Here is a 15,437-nt window from a genome sequence, read left to right on the forward strand (position 1 = left end):
AACTGCTCTGCAACGTCATAACCATTCATTTATTTATTCATTCAACAGTTATTTATTGAGCACCTTCTATGTACAGGTGCTGCGCTGCTGAAGATACAGCAGTGAACAAAAATCCCCACTCTTGTCTGGTTTTGCATTCTAATAGGAGAGATAGATGATAAACAAGATAAATAAAAAGTTGTAAGCATTAGGGAGAAAAAATAAAGCTGGGAAAATATAGGAAGTGGTAAGATGGACACGCTCATATGACCCATTGAGGTAGGGGTATTTGTCACTATTTATGGATAAGGAAACTGAGTCTTAGAGAGGTGAAGCATTTACTTGGTCAAGGGTGACATTGCTCCCAAGAGATGTAGCTGAGGTTTGATGGTGGATGCTCCCAATACTTTAGAGTCTAAAGGGTTATTTCCACGTGTGCTCTGCTATATATCATCACCAGAAACTAGGGGTCTCCTTGCTTCTTTTGATGAAATTCCCCTTTTTAATTCTCCCTTTTTAACTTACTGATATCCATCTCCTGGCCCACCCAAAGTGTTCATTTCTAGCAATTATATTTCTGTCGGTTAGAACATTCTCTGACTATATCCTTTTCCCAGACTTCTTACCCTCGTGACTTAAACAGGTTCAAAGCTCTATGTTGTTTAAAAATAAAATGGAAAAAGTCCCTACCTTAGTTCTACAAGCCCTTCCATCTACAGCCCCTCCCTCTCCTTTTTCATAACTTAAATGTCTTAAAAAGATACTCATTTATGTTGTCTGTCTCCCTTTATACTTCCCCAATTTACCTGTAAAAGGACCTCTGTACTCTTATTCCACACAAAGTGCTTTTGTCAAGGTCCAGCAATGACCCCACAGTCTCCATTTAGGTAGACAGGGACTTTCCCCCCGTTTGTCTGCTCACGTGGCCTCCTCCCAGCACTTGGTGCTCATCACCTTTTTTTCCCCTGTGTCTGATGTACTTCTCCTCTCTTTTTTTTTTTTTTTTTTTTTTGCGGTACGCGGGCCTGTCACTGTTGCGGCCTCTCCCGTTGCGGAGCACAGGCTCTGGACTCGCAGGCTCAGCGGCCATGGCTCACGGGCCTAGCCGCTCCACAGCATGTGGGATTTTCCCGGACCGGGGCACGAACCCGCGTCCCCTGCATCGGCAGGCGGACTCTCAACCACTGCGCCACCAGGGAAGCCCAACTTCTCCTCTCTTGACTTCCATCTTTTAGCTCTAGAAATTCCTTCTTCCTCTTTGGCTTTTCCTTCTAGGTAGTCTTCATGGGTTCCTCTTCTCTTTCACCCGTTCATAAATTGGTGTGCTTTTGTATCCTGTTCTTAGTTTTACTTTCTTTTCAACTATGGCTTCTACTGATTTGTTGCTTTGAGTAATCCCAAAGGTATATAACACACTCTGGAATTTGCTGAGATGTGAACGTGGTTTAATGGGACAAGCGGGTGATATGCAAGAATAAGGACCACCTCTGATGAATGATCCTGGCCAGCCACCCAGAATCCACACTGCTGAGCTAAACTAAGTGAGCATCACAGAGATGGCTCAAACCCCCTGATGATTGTAAGGGCTCCCTGGCTGGCCTCTTTATTCGCAACTTTAGCTCTATCCTTTACTCTCACCATATTCATCTTTCCAAAATGCAAACCTGATCGGGATCTACTTACTATCCCCGTGTATCAGTCTGTTCAGGCTGCTGTAACAAAATACCATAGACTGGGTGGCTTATAAACAGCAGATGTTTATTTCTCATGGTCTGGAGGCTGGGAAATACAAGATCGAGGCACCAGCATGGTCAGATGAGGGCCCTTTTGCTGACTCATCGTTGTCTGGCTGTCTTCTCACTGTGTCCTCACACGGTGGGGAGGGCGAGTGACTTATTTCTTTTATAACTGGAAGTTTGTACCTCTTAATCCCCTTCACTTATTTTGCCCACTCCCTAGTAGCCCCCGCCCCTCTGGCCACACTAGTTTGTGTACATGAGTCTCTCTATTTTGTTTTGTTTATTCTTTTGGTTTTTAGATTCTCTATATAAGTGAAGTCATACAGTGTTTGTCTTTTCCTGTTTGACTTATTTTACTTAGCATACGCCCTCTTGGTCCATTACGTTGCCACAAATGACAAGATTTCATTCATTTGTGTGGCTGGGTAGTAGTCATATATACCACATCTCCTGTAAGGGCAGTAATGACCTAATCACTCCCAAAGTCCCCACCTCCAAACCCCATCATATTGGGGATTAGGTATCAATATATGAATTTAGGGGCTATAAAGGCTCTGTCTACAGCCCCCCTTCAGCTTTCACAACACAGGTCGTCTACACTCATGTTTTCATGCTGCTGCACAGCTCTCCCATCTGGTTGGAATGCCGTCCCTCCCCACTCCCAGTCCACAGTGTGGTCCGTGGGAAGTCCTACCCACTTGTCAAAGCTCATCTTATGCATTACTTTTGTACTCCTTGCCAGCTTTCTAGGCAAAGTACTATCTCACATATGCCCCGTTGCTCCCCACCTCCAATGAGATTATGTATTCCTTTAGTGTATGGAGAGGAAGATTCAAGGACAAAGTTTCTGTCTTCAAGCAAACTGTTCTACCCGGCAACTTACCTCTGTTTTCTCATTGTAAAGCTTCTGCATTCTCTTAATTCCAAATTATTGAATTTCTGTCACTAATTTGCTGTGTGATCCTGTATATTTCACTTAACCTCTCTGAGCTGTCATTTTATCAACTCAAATTCTGTCAAATAATGCTCTTGTTATAACTCAAAGAAATGTACCGAATTCTCTGAGTTCTCCAGAGGAAAGGATATCATAAGCCAAAGATGAAATAAACTGTCATTTATTAAAATAATAATTTTTATCAAACATTTCATTCAGACCCCAACAAAGTGAAACTATTTCCAGCGAACAGGGTCCCCCTCCTTATGTGTCTTTAAAGCTTGAAGCCACTTATAATAAAACAAGGCTTTGCCATGCATTTTTTTTTTCTTGTTCACAAGATTGTCATTCATTTTTTCTCCAATTTCCTTAAATTTTTGAAAAACTCAAGATTCACCTTTTGCCATTTTACTTAGGTCTTTTTCCCCTCAAACAAAAGGAGAGTTTCATGTCAAAGAAGTGAGGAGATAAAAGTTTAAAGTTATATGTCCTTGATCTTGATCTGGAGCTTTCTTATATTATCAGCAGCATTTACTGTCACAACCTGGGGAAAAGAAGTGAAGCAGTAAGAAAGGAGGAATTAGAAGAAAAGAACTGTAGGTACGAATGCCAAGTATCTTTATTCACTTTATTACTCCTAGTTTTAGAATTAAAATCATCTTTTAAAAATCTCATTTTGGTGAGATGGCTAAATGTGTGTGAAATGAATACTTGTAAGAGAAAATAATGGAAGAAGTGTTTCAATCAGGGTGTCTTTCAGTCATAACACTTTCATGTCCCATTGACGTTTCCATGGAATATCTCCGTGCATGGAAAACTGATGCTTAGATACTAGGGGTGGGATGGATATAGAGAAATAGAACGCATTGATTACATTTCCTGGGCTATTTGTTTATGTAATTTGTTTCATTTAACCTTTCCAATAACTCTATGTAGTATATTTACCTACTTTTGAATTAAACCAACTGGAACTCACTCTACAGTTAGTAGTAAGTACAGTCCAAATTGAAACCTGGGGTTTTCTGCCTCAAACACCATACCACACTGATGTCCTGTTATAAATATAGAAATAAATGTCCTGGCCTCAAGCGGTTTATAATCCAGGAAAGACTGCAAATGTCTCTGTAAAAAGCAAAATCAGCAGACCACATATTTATCCTATTTTAAGTACTGTAAAAATAACTCCACCTACATGATTATGAAGGTTCAGCCTCACTGCCAATGGAATACCCACTTTGAGTTGCTTTTTCCTTGACAGTGATGCAGAAACATAGAGATACTATTTTGCTAACATTTTTTTTTCCAGCAAATAATGTAACGTCACACAGACTTTGAAGTTATCTCTATGAGACTTAGTTTCCACTTGTTAAATTGGGAAGATGGTACCCATGATAGAGTTGCTATAAAGATTAGACAGTTGCTTGATTCGTGCTCAGTTCTCAAACATGATGGTTGTGACCACTTGCAGCAGCCTTTAACGCTGGCATGTGTTTTCATACACTTTGATGTGTTTTGAAGACCTTTGGTGGTAAGTGGGGCTGTGGTCCTAGATGGAGCCTCTGGACTCACTGTTGATGGTGACAGTCAGCCCGACATGTGCACCAAAGTGCTAAGTAATTGGGTGTGGGGAGGAGAGATGCTAGGGTCGGGAGGTACTGGAAAGAAGGAATCAAGAGTTCCACTAAAAGTACTTTTCAAAATTGAGTCAAGGAATCGGCAGGAATCTATGGGAAGAAAGTGGGAAAGGGGCTGGGGTGCAAGATGAACATTTTTCTCCCCAATTGAACATCGCAGTTCTTGGGCCAACTGTCACAAAATTTTCCTCTCAGTGGGGAAATCTCTTTTGAAGGACTAACCTTACAAAACACAAAATCATGACCCATGTTTCCCACCCCCCTTATTTCATCCTTTAATATAATACATTGAAAAGAGAAGTTGTTTCACGTAAACCTGTAGAGAGTCATAATCCATCTGAACCAATCCAAATGAAGGTAAAAGAAATAATCAGGCTCCCATTATGCAAAATGATGCTCAGTTAATTTATTGCACTGCACTGAATAATAAGCTGTTAGGCTCCACATTACTTTATTCACGCTAGATCCAATAGCTTATTGCTGCTGGAGCTTATTTCATCGCATAAAATTCGGATATATTACAATGGAGTAGATATTAGTCTGTTATGAGAGACAGACTTAAGTACTTCATTTACAGGATCTCTCCATTAGGAAAATGGCAAGGGAGAAGAAGAAATGCAAACAAGGTAATGGAAAGAGGGGGGTTTATGTGTGTTGCCCATCAACCGGCTCTGCTATGAGTGATTGCTGGTTACCACGCATGGGGCTGGTGCCTTGGAGAAAAGCAATGTTTCCAGTGGGAAGAAAATCCAAAGAGAGTTTATGTTCCTTTTCAGGGAAGTGTTGACATTTTAATTACTTTCTGTTTTCTTTGGAGCTACATTTGAGAATTGGAAGCGAGTTAGAAAAATAAAAATTGGCTTTATTAGAAATCACATGCATTGACATGCAGCCATGAGCTGGAGAAAGTCCAGATTCAGCTCTTGACAAACTCAAGTCTCCAGCAGGACCCAGAGAGCCAAAAAATTCAGCTATTCAAAAACTAACCCGAAGAATTCCTACCCGGGGCATGTCATCTCTGAAAGCAAACCATTTGTTTTTGGGTGCAATCTAATCTTTTCTGGCTTCTGAACCCCTGTTCTTCACTTTTGTAAATTTTTTCCTTTAAACTTTGGTCTCTCAGAGGTTTGTGAGGATAAGTAGAACGGGGATGCAAAGCAAAAAGAGAATGATCACGAAGAATTGGAACGAGTTGGGGAAATTGGTGGGTTTAGCGTTACTTAGTTTTGAAGGTCATCTGATACTTTCGGTATTTCATCAAAGAAAACTGCCTGTCCAAGTGTGGGTGGAGCCAGAGTAAATGGCTTAGGGAGATGTGGTATATCTGCACTCTCTCCTTGCACCTGCGATTGCCTAGAATTGAATAAATATTTAGCAAAACCAGGGTATCTACATGTGCTCCAGTATCAGCAAATCTAATAACTGTAACTGGGTACAAGACTGAAGTTGAAAAAAAAATGAACAACTCCAACCAGCATGTTTGTGGTGCCCTAAAGGATGGCAGCTGAGGACGTAAGCTCTTCTTGTCCCTTCCTAAGCCTTCCTAGTCTTACTACATTCCAGGGACAGTGTGGAAACTCCAGTAAGCTTAGGCCAGTCAATTCAATAATAAGTGTGTCAACCTGAGTCCCTAAAATATTTCTCTAATATCTACAGTGAGCCACGTGTTTAATCCATAATTTAAAATTTCCAAAAAACCTGTAAGGAGATGTTACTCTTGCCCTTGATAATGTTATTTCTGTTTTACAAATGAAAACAGGCTTGGGCAGGTTAAGTAAATTTATAAGTTATACAAACTTGTATTATAAAACATCTCAAATGCATGCAAAAAGAACATGAAAAAATAGTAAAATGGACCTCTATGCTTATTTGACGTCACTCACTCAGGATCAGTCTGCTTCACTGACATCTACCCCACCCCATTATGTATTCTGAAACAAATCCCAGACATCAGGTCATTTCATCTGTATATCGTCCAATGTGAGTCTCGAAGAGATAAGGATTCTTTAAAATAAAATAACTGCAATGCCTCTATCACACCTAACACATTAATGATAATTCCTAATATCAAGAAATATGGGGGTCTTCCCTGGTGGCACAGTGGTTAAGAATCTGCCTGCCAGCGAAGGGACACGGGTTCGAGCCCTGGTCTGGGAAGATCCCACATGCCATGGAGCAACAAAGCCTGCGAACCACAACTGCTAAGCCTGCGTGCCACAACTACTGAAGCCCGCGCGCCTAGAACCTGTGCTCTACAACAAGAGAAGCCACCGCAATGAGAAGCCTTTGCACCGCAACGAAGAGTAGCCCCCACTCGCCGGAACTAGAGAAAGCCCGTGCACAGCAACGAAGACCCAACGTGGCCAAAAATAAATAAATTAATTCATTAAAAAAAAAAAAAAAGAAATATGCAGTCAGCATTCACCTATCCCCAACTGTCTTATAATCTGTTTTTTAAAAGTTTGTTTGAATTCAGATCCAAACAAGGTTCATGCCTTGCGATTGCTTGTGAGTAGCTAAAGTCTCTTTAAATCTTCTGGGTCCTCCTTCAACTCCAATTTTTTTCTTAGGATTTTTGGTTGAAGAAAAGAGACTGTTTTCCCTGAAATTTTCTAACAGTCTGATAACAGTCCGAATTGTCCTGATTCTGTTCCTTGAGGTGTTCTCAAGTACATTTACTGTCTTATACTTTGCACTTCCTATACATTTATAGGTAAAGGTAGAGGTTTTATTAGATTCTGGTTCCATGTTTTTAGCAAGACTATGTCATAAATTGTAGTATATATTTCCATCAGTAGAAATGTATTTGTGCGTGTGTCATGTTATCAATTATTGAGGAGTTTTGCTTAGATCCATTATTTCATTAGCTATTGCAAAGTCGCGATATCCTGAGTTTACAATTTAAAAAGAATAGACTTTATTTTTTAGAGCAGGTTTAGATTCATGCAAAATTGAGTGGAAAATACACATCTATTCCTTCTCCCCTGTCTCCCCCACCAGCCTCAGCCTCTTTCCCTATCAACATCCAGCACCAAAGCAGTACATTTTGACAATGAGTGAACCTAAACTGACACGTCATTGTCACTCAAAGTCCATAGTGTACATTAGGGTTCACTCTTCATGTTGTACGTTCTATAGGTTTTGACAAATATATAATGGCCTGTATCCATCAGTGATTTCTTTTTATTTTATTGACAGGGGTCCTTCTACAAGGAGAAACTTCCCCCTCATAACCTATTTGGTTATGTGAAGTAAAGTTCATCTAAAAAACCCAGGACAAATGCTTTGTTCTTTTATCTACCAGTTTGCAGAGTAATGAGTTGTTTCTCTCTGGTATCGTCTAAAGTGAACAGAAGCTGTTGTTTTTGCTTTTATTGTTAATATCACTAAGACCTCATGAATTTAAGCATATTTGATATGTTTCAATGCTCTATTGTATATGTATGAATATACATATATATGCTAATAACTCATTGGTAAATTTCTAGGTTACCAATGTCTGTAAATCTACACTATTTTGCTGTTTTGATTTGAAGAAAGTAATTCTTGTCGTGGTTTAACATTTTATCTTAAAACACTTTTCCACTTACTGACGGTTATAAAGATTCCCCTGAGTCTCTGAGGATGGTAGAAAACCTTGCTTTGTTGCTAGAAAAACAGAAGCAGCTGTTTATATAGACATAAGAGCAGGAAAGAAAGAAGGAAGGAGGGAGGAGGAAAGGAGGAAGAATTGAAAAACAGAGCCAGCAAGTGAGTATTAAAATACAAGCTGATTAATTAGTAGGCTACTGCATAGTCTGGGAAAATTATTGCAGTTCAATTATTTACATGGGGTCATGTGACATTACTGTAACATGGTTAAGCTCAAGGCCTTGAGATTCAGATGCTTGGGTCAAATCTCCAGTTCTGGTCCTTCCTAGTTTTGTCAGCTTGGCCACGTTACTTCTCTGTGCTTCAGCTTCCTCAGTGTAATAGGAATAAAACAGCACAAGTGTGTAAGGATAAAATAAATGCTAGTTGGTTTTGTTGTCGTTGTGATGATGACGTGTAAATATGGGGATATTTACAAAGTAGTGTCTCTTTCTGGACACAGAAGAGAAAGAGAAAGTAAAACTGATATTTGTTGAGTAACTACTAGAGGCAGGTACCAAACTAGCCTCTGTATTATATTATATGATTTAGCAACTTTAATATTTTTTTAATCTGTCACCATTACCCACTATTTATTCTAGCACAGTAACTGGCATAGGGAAGAGATACAGTATACCTTTTGTGTGTGTGTGTGTGTGTGTGTGTGTGTGTGTGTGTGTGTGTGAACTGAGTGATACTGTTAGGTGTATTTGACCCATTTTTGATTTTGTGAACATCTGCAAAGAACTTTTACAAGACAGGGATGGTATGATACTAGCAAAGAACAGAACTTTAAAACTCTGTTAGAAAATCTTAACGACCAATCCCAGTAAAGATGTTCAAGCGCTAAAGTGGGCAGCAAGGCCCTAGTGAATCACATAATTCTAGTATTGTCCTTGGCAAATTGATATCAGTATTCACCAAAATTCTTTCCTTGCACAGGAAAAGAAAGAAAGGAAAGAGGAACAATTTCTGAATCACTCCTCCAACCACGGAAATGATTTTAATTACCATTTCATCTGTTGGCAGGCTCTTCTGGCAGATGTACCTGCAACTTGGAAAGATAACAAATGAACCAATTCCTTGCTCCAGAGTTGACACTGATAGTGCTTGCTGAATTTGCTCTCAGAAAAGAATCCTGGGCAACAATACATCTGGCACTCCATTCGAGGAATTTGTCATGTCGTTGACATGTTCAGCCTCCATTGTCCACACCATCATGACAGCAGGTCCTTTATATTTCAAAGAAATTGCAGTCTGAATTAATATAATTAGAATGTAACTGCTATTCACTGCACAAACTCCTCATTTCTAGGAGTACAGATCCGATAGCACATCTGTGCTCAGAATCTTTCCAGTGATGGCTGCAGGGGAGCAAGCAGATAATAAAATGACAGAATATACCCTCTTTCATTAGCCTCTTTGACTAACTAACGGAAATATAGGAGAAGAAGAAAACTGTCCTGGGACTTCCCTGGTGGCACAGTGGTTAAGAATCCGCTTGCCAATGCAGGGGACACGGGTTTGATCCCTGCTCCGGGAAGACCCCACATGCCGCGGAGCAACTAAGCCCGTGTGCCACAACTACGGAGCCCACGCACCACAAATACTGAAGCCCGCATGCTCTAGGGCCCTTGCTCCACAACAAGAGAAGCCACCGTAATGAGAAGCCTGCGCACCACAACTAAGAGTAGCCCCTCCTTGCCGCAACTAGAGAAAGCCTGTGCACAGCAACAAAGACCCAACACAGCCCCAAAATAATTAATTAAAAAAAAAACAAAGAAAACTGTTCTGTCTTTGGCATGTCTAAATAGAAATACTTTTCAAGTTTACCAGTCTGTATAGCACTTTTATAAAATAGGTAGTATAGAGTGTCTGTCTGAAGTAAGAGAAAAAAACGAAATAGGAAAGACAGTTACATGAAGTAGAGTGGATAATTTATAGACAGAATTACAGAATTAAATAGTGATTGGATAATTTCATTCACTCTTTACTACTTCACTTTGAACCGGCAATGCCACTAACCAAGCAATTACTACCAAGTAAACAACAACTTGAGTGCTAGATTCTTGAATTTCATTCTTTGTCATTGTTATGTTTCTACAAATGCTTGACTATCAATGTGGTAGAAACTGACATCAGCATCTTTTTTGGGGGGGATAGATTGATTTACATTCTCTCAAATAAGTTAACTTTCTCACCTCCAAGGACTCATTTGAGGGGAGCAATGACTTTGATGTATTAATGTGTAGACTGGTGCTCATGGCCTCTCCTCTGAAGAGTATAAAGTTTATCCTTGCGTATGTTAGGGACTGAATGTTTGTGTTCCTCCAAAATTTATATGTTGAAGTCCTAACCCCCAATGTTCTGATATTTGGAGGTGAAGCCTTTGGGAGGTAAGTAGGTTTAGAAGCAGTCTTGAGGTTGGGGCCCCCATGATAGGATTACTGACCTTATAAGAAGAGGAAGAGATACTAGAGTGCTCTTCCCCCTCCATGTCTCTCTGTCTCTGTCTCTCTCCCTCTCTGCCATGTATGGACACAACAAGAAGCTGGCTATCTGCAAGCCAGGAAGAGAGACCGGGAACCAAATGGGCTGGTACCTTGATCTTGAACTGCCCAGCCTCCAGAACTGTGAGAAATGAATGACTGTTTCTTAAGCCACCCACACTGCACTATTTTGTTACTGTAGACCCAGCTGACTGACAGTGCATAGGAGTCATTTTTTAATGAGCATTAAGAAGGGATAATGGTTTTCATTTTCTTGTTTTTCTTAGAGGTATCTCTTGATCTTCACCTGAAATCCTGTATCATAAATTGCAGTACTAGAAATACAGAGAATGGGTAAGGTAGTACAAAAATAGGGCCAAGGCTTATGAGAGAAGCTTTCAACAGAGGAGTACCAGAGCCCCTTTTAATTTTAAACCAAATACATATTATAAACCAAAAACGTTATGTTAAAGAGCTGTGTAACCTGGTAGACGGGTCTGCAGGGAAGACTTGTTAAGATGCTGATGTCTGGACCCCTTCAGATCCACGGAATCAAAATTTTCAGCTGTGGGGCTGAAATCGCTCAAGTTGAAAACCACTCCAAGTGCTTCTAATGCACCCCAAACCTGGCACCCACGGGCCCATGTTGTCTTTCACCGATACAAATACTCAAGTTTACTAACTGGGTCGATCTTCCTATAGATGATATGTGCGGTTTAAAAAATGGATACATTTAATTTCTATAAATGGAAATCTATTTAGGATGTTTGGGGCTGGTCGTTTTTAGAGGGGCTTCTCAGAACACCTGTCTGTGTACACTCCCCTTCCCCTTTGCCCTAGTTACCCTTGTTTATATTCTCAGTCTGTGTGTTCTGTCTGGGTTAGGAAAATAAAATGGCATCTCAGAGTTTTACTTTGCAAAGAATGCAATAAGGATTTATATTTTAATGTGAAAAATCCTTTAATAGAGTAAATAAATGCCCCTCCCTCCAATGCATTTGTCTTATGACTCTGGATGTTTAAGAATAGGATTGTGTGTTATAAACACACATTTAGACGTCCAAATATATGCACAGATGGAAAATATCAAGCTTGCAGGAAAGGCCCCTCCTCCGAACACAGGGGTTCAGTGGAACTCACCTCTCTTTTCGCTATGGAATATGAATGTCGGCTTGAATGCAGGGCGTTTAGGAAATTCTTGTCCCTAGCCTCCTGACTTCCACCAGCTGCTGGCTCTGACATTGTCTTTTTGATCTCAAGGGGAGTAGGTAGGAAGTGGATTGGGGGCAGGGAGTTCCTATTCCTTGTTTGACCAATGGATTGCAGGATAGACTTGTCATGCGGAAAAAAGCTTGATTTATCCAAGGGAGGTGATAGTGACCCCCCAGGACCCAGCCTGCCCCATCACATCCCAGAGGACTTTATTCTGAGGTTTACAAGAATAAACTGATTGGTGATTAGTTATTAAACTAAGTGTAATGCATATATAACAATTATTTTCCAAAAGAGAATTTTTTTTTTTAACTGTAAAAGAAGTACACAGCCATGGAAGACTTTGGGGAAAAACAGAGGAAAATGAAAAAAGTAAAAAGGGGAAAAGTTTAGGCTAAGGTGTGATTTTAGAAATAGAGATGTGGATTAGAATCCACTCTTACTGATTGTATACCCTTCTTAAATTAATACTATTATTATCAAGAAATAGATTTAAGTTATGTCTGTTTTCATAATTTATTAACTGAAATTCCCTAATTCTTGCCTTAAGCCTACAAGCATTCTTCCTAGTAGGTAAGAATTATTTTAAAAAAGTATCCTCAGAAACAATTAACGTTCACAAGAAAGTAAGAAGTCTTTGTGGCAATGTTTTGTTTTATTATCGTATTTTTCTCTTTCCTGAAAAACCAATGAAGAATGGCAGTTTTATATGTAAAACAGTAGTTATCCTTTATAAGGATGACATTTTCCTAAAAGCCTAGAAGTATTTCACATTTACAGAAAAACACTCTGTTCCCAAGTTGGATCTGATTAAAATTCAAATCTATATTAACATCTCATTATGTTTTGAAAAAAGTGATCTCTATGCTTAATGGAAAATGCTTGGTGTCTGCCAGCTCTGTTTTTGTGGGTTCCTTAACAAGGCTGTCTGGGGACCCAGGAGGGCTGGGTCACAGCTACATCCTTGTTAAAACAGTCAGCCAGCGTGAATGCAGGCCCTTAGTTTTTCCTTCCTTTCTGCTCTCCCATCCCTACATTGTTTCAGCTGCCAACCCCTAATTTTTCTCTGAAGCAAGGGAAAGGGAAGGGCAAAAATGACTTTGAAAGAATAACATTTCTTTCTATGGACTTAAATAGAACACTCAACACAAAACATCCTGTGTTTTCTTTTAATTGATGACACTCTGACTGTAGTAATGGGTGAACTAAAACCTAGGGCTTGCCGTTGGCATAGACGTTGTTTTTGTGGCATTCTACCAGATCAAGGAATGTTGCTTGCTACTTAAAATTACAACCTGGCCCCTGCCCACAGGTACTCCTTGTCTCCTTCTCCCACTGTGCCTTTTCTTCTCTCCATTGTACTTATCACCTTCTAACATGTGTTTATTATGTGTTTTGTTTATTCTCTGACTCCTCTGGCCATAATGGAAACCCATGATAGCAAGGATCTGTGTATTTTGCCATTGTTGGATTCTTTGTTCTAAAAACAGTGCCTGGCACAAAGTAGGCACTCAATAAATATTTGCAGTATAAGTGAATGTACTCATTTCTTCCTCGGTGTCCTTTCCCATACAATTATGCGGAAAATAACTGGTAAAAATAGGATATAAAAATCCTATAAATATAATATGTTTATACCTGGTAGGTGTATTTGAAAGTATACCTCTGTTTGGAGTTTATGTATCTTAGTTGGTAAAGAAAAGATACAAGAGATGGATAAAAGAGAAACATCTCCTTGTCACTCTCTATCTTCTTATTTCGCTTTATTTTTCTTCCAAGCGTGACTCCCTGACACTCCAACATGATATATATTTCTCTGCTTATTGCCTACCACCTCTCACTAGAATGTAAGCATTTGAAGGGAAGGAACTTTGTGTATTTCATTCACTGCTATGGCCCCATTGCTTAGAACAGTGTCTGGCACAGAGTAAGCCCTCAACACTTACTTGGTGAGTAAGTGAGTGTGTGGATGAGTGATGGAGACCATCCAGGCCTGGCCCAGGTGCTGTAGGGACTCTACAGAGTGATTGAACACCAAGACCTTGATACTTCTGAGGTGGATGGTGGGTAGAGAGATCAGACAGGGAAAAAGACGACCAAGGTGACCCTGACATTTAAAATTTTCCATTCATAGTGAAAAAGACATCCCACCCATTATGTATATGTGGTATAGTATGAGCCTAGGGACTGTGGTTTGGATCCTGGACCATCCATCTATTTTCAGATAAGCCGAAATAATTTCTTCATTTCTTGCTGTCACATTTTCATTGTTTGTAAAATTAAAGCAGTGTTACCTAATCCATGGCTATAGTGGGAGGATAGAAAGGGCCTGATGCATAAGAGTTGGCTAGTAAATGTTTGCTATCATTGTTGTCATCATCATCCTGGGGGTTGGCAGACTATAGCATGTGGGCCAAACCCAGCCTGTGACCGGCTTTTGTAAATACAATTTTCTTGGAATATAGCCATGCCCATTCATTTTCTTATTGTCTGTGGCTGCCTTCTCACTGTAACAGCAGAACTGAGGAGTTACAAGAGACTGTATGGTCTGCAAAGCCTAAATTTTTACTCTCTGGCCCTTTACAGAAAAAGTTTGTGAACCTGATCTAAAAGATGGTAGATCAGCAATATAACTAAGCCCACAGTCCAGCAAAATGTGGTCCACGGACCAGCGTGATTCACAAACTATTTGTTACTGATCCGGGACATACTAAGTACGGAAACTAAGAGTAAAGTATTTAGAAACGTCTATAACAATTTGATGTGCTGTTGACATCCAAGTGTATGATTTTGGTTTATACAAAAGTCTTGGTTTATGACAGAGGAAATTAAAAAAAAAATTCCTTGGCCCTTCCCATTGGAATGGAATCTGGTGTTTTGTAACAGGATTTTGTTGTATTGCTAACGTAGTGAGATATATTCATGTGGTTTCAGATGAGAATATCTAGGGTCCCATCAGGTGGGAGTGACGAAGGGGTCCTGAGATTGCAACTGACCTGGAAACGTTGATGAGTGAGCCCATTAACAACGTCACGCAAATGGATTTCACATGTGGATGGATGGGCAGCCACAGTTCACTTATCAGCTAATACAGTTGTACTGTGTTGCTTCATATCTGAGAGAAGGCGACCACCTCAGGATATTATGTGTGTCTCATACATGTATATAAATGAACTCCTTTTGAGGTAAACGGATTTTAAGTTGATAATTCATCTTCTGTGAACAGTAAGCCAACAACTTTCCTGGAAATCTAGCAAAACAACAGTTCTATGACCAGCCTTATGCTTTGTTGCATGTGCGCTTAAAAAAAGCAGACTGACTTTTTCCTTTTCTGTTTTAGAAGTGGTTCCAAACGGTAAAGTCTGCCAGAAAAAACAGACCAACTCTCAGGAACAACAATGCCCATTATGTGTGGGGTGGAAGCTGCCAGACTTTGATTTCTGGCCAGACATTAACCCCTTTGGTGTCTTAGGGGAGAAATGACAAGTCTGAATCCAGATGCTTCCAGGATTTTAACAGTCACTTATAGTGTGAGACCAGGCGATTTATAATAACGTGTGCAAAAAAAAGGGCTATTGTGAGAAGGAAGTACAAGTTCAAGGCCACATCTCCTTGTTTCCTGAATTCTGCCGTAACTCATTCTGGCAAACGGACATGGATTCGATCACCTCTGCTGTTCCCTTTGCAGGCCTGCTGGTCATGGGTGAGAAGCGCCGTGCTCTTGCCCCGTGCCTCACCTGTGTTTTCAGCTGGACGTCGCCAGGGCCAGTTCGGCACTCTCAGAGCTAAACACGCGGATTCCTTGAGGCCACCATTTACA

The 15,437-nt window shown here is 40.1% G+C and overlaps 1 long non-coding RNA gene across 1 annotated transcript; it reads right to left on the bottom strand.

Moving 5' to 3' along the window:
- Nucleotides 1–2,840: 2,840 nt before the first annotated feature.
- On the bottom strand, nucleotides 2,841–11,645 carry LOC141275837 (uncharacterized). Its single transcript, XR_012324267.1, has 3 exons — nucleotides 11,546–11,645; nucleotides 8,928–9,148; nucleotides 2,841–3,196 (listed from the first exon to the last, which is right to left on the bottom strand). It is a non-coding gene; the product is annotated as an uncharacterized lncRNA (long non-coding RNA).
- Between the last annotated feature and the right edge of the window lie 3,792 nt (nucleotides 11,646–15,437).

The sequence above is a fragment of the Tursiops truncatus genome, chromosome 11 (assembly GCF_011762595.2).
Source record: "Tursiops truncatus isolate mTurTru1 chromosome 11, mTurTru1.mat.Y, whole genome shotgun sequence".
Taxonomy (NCBI): Eukaryota; Metazoa; Chordata; class Mammalia; order Artiodactyla; family Delphinidae; genus Tursiops; species Tursiops truncatus.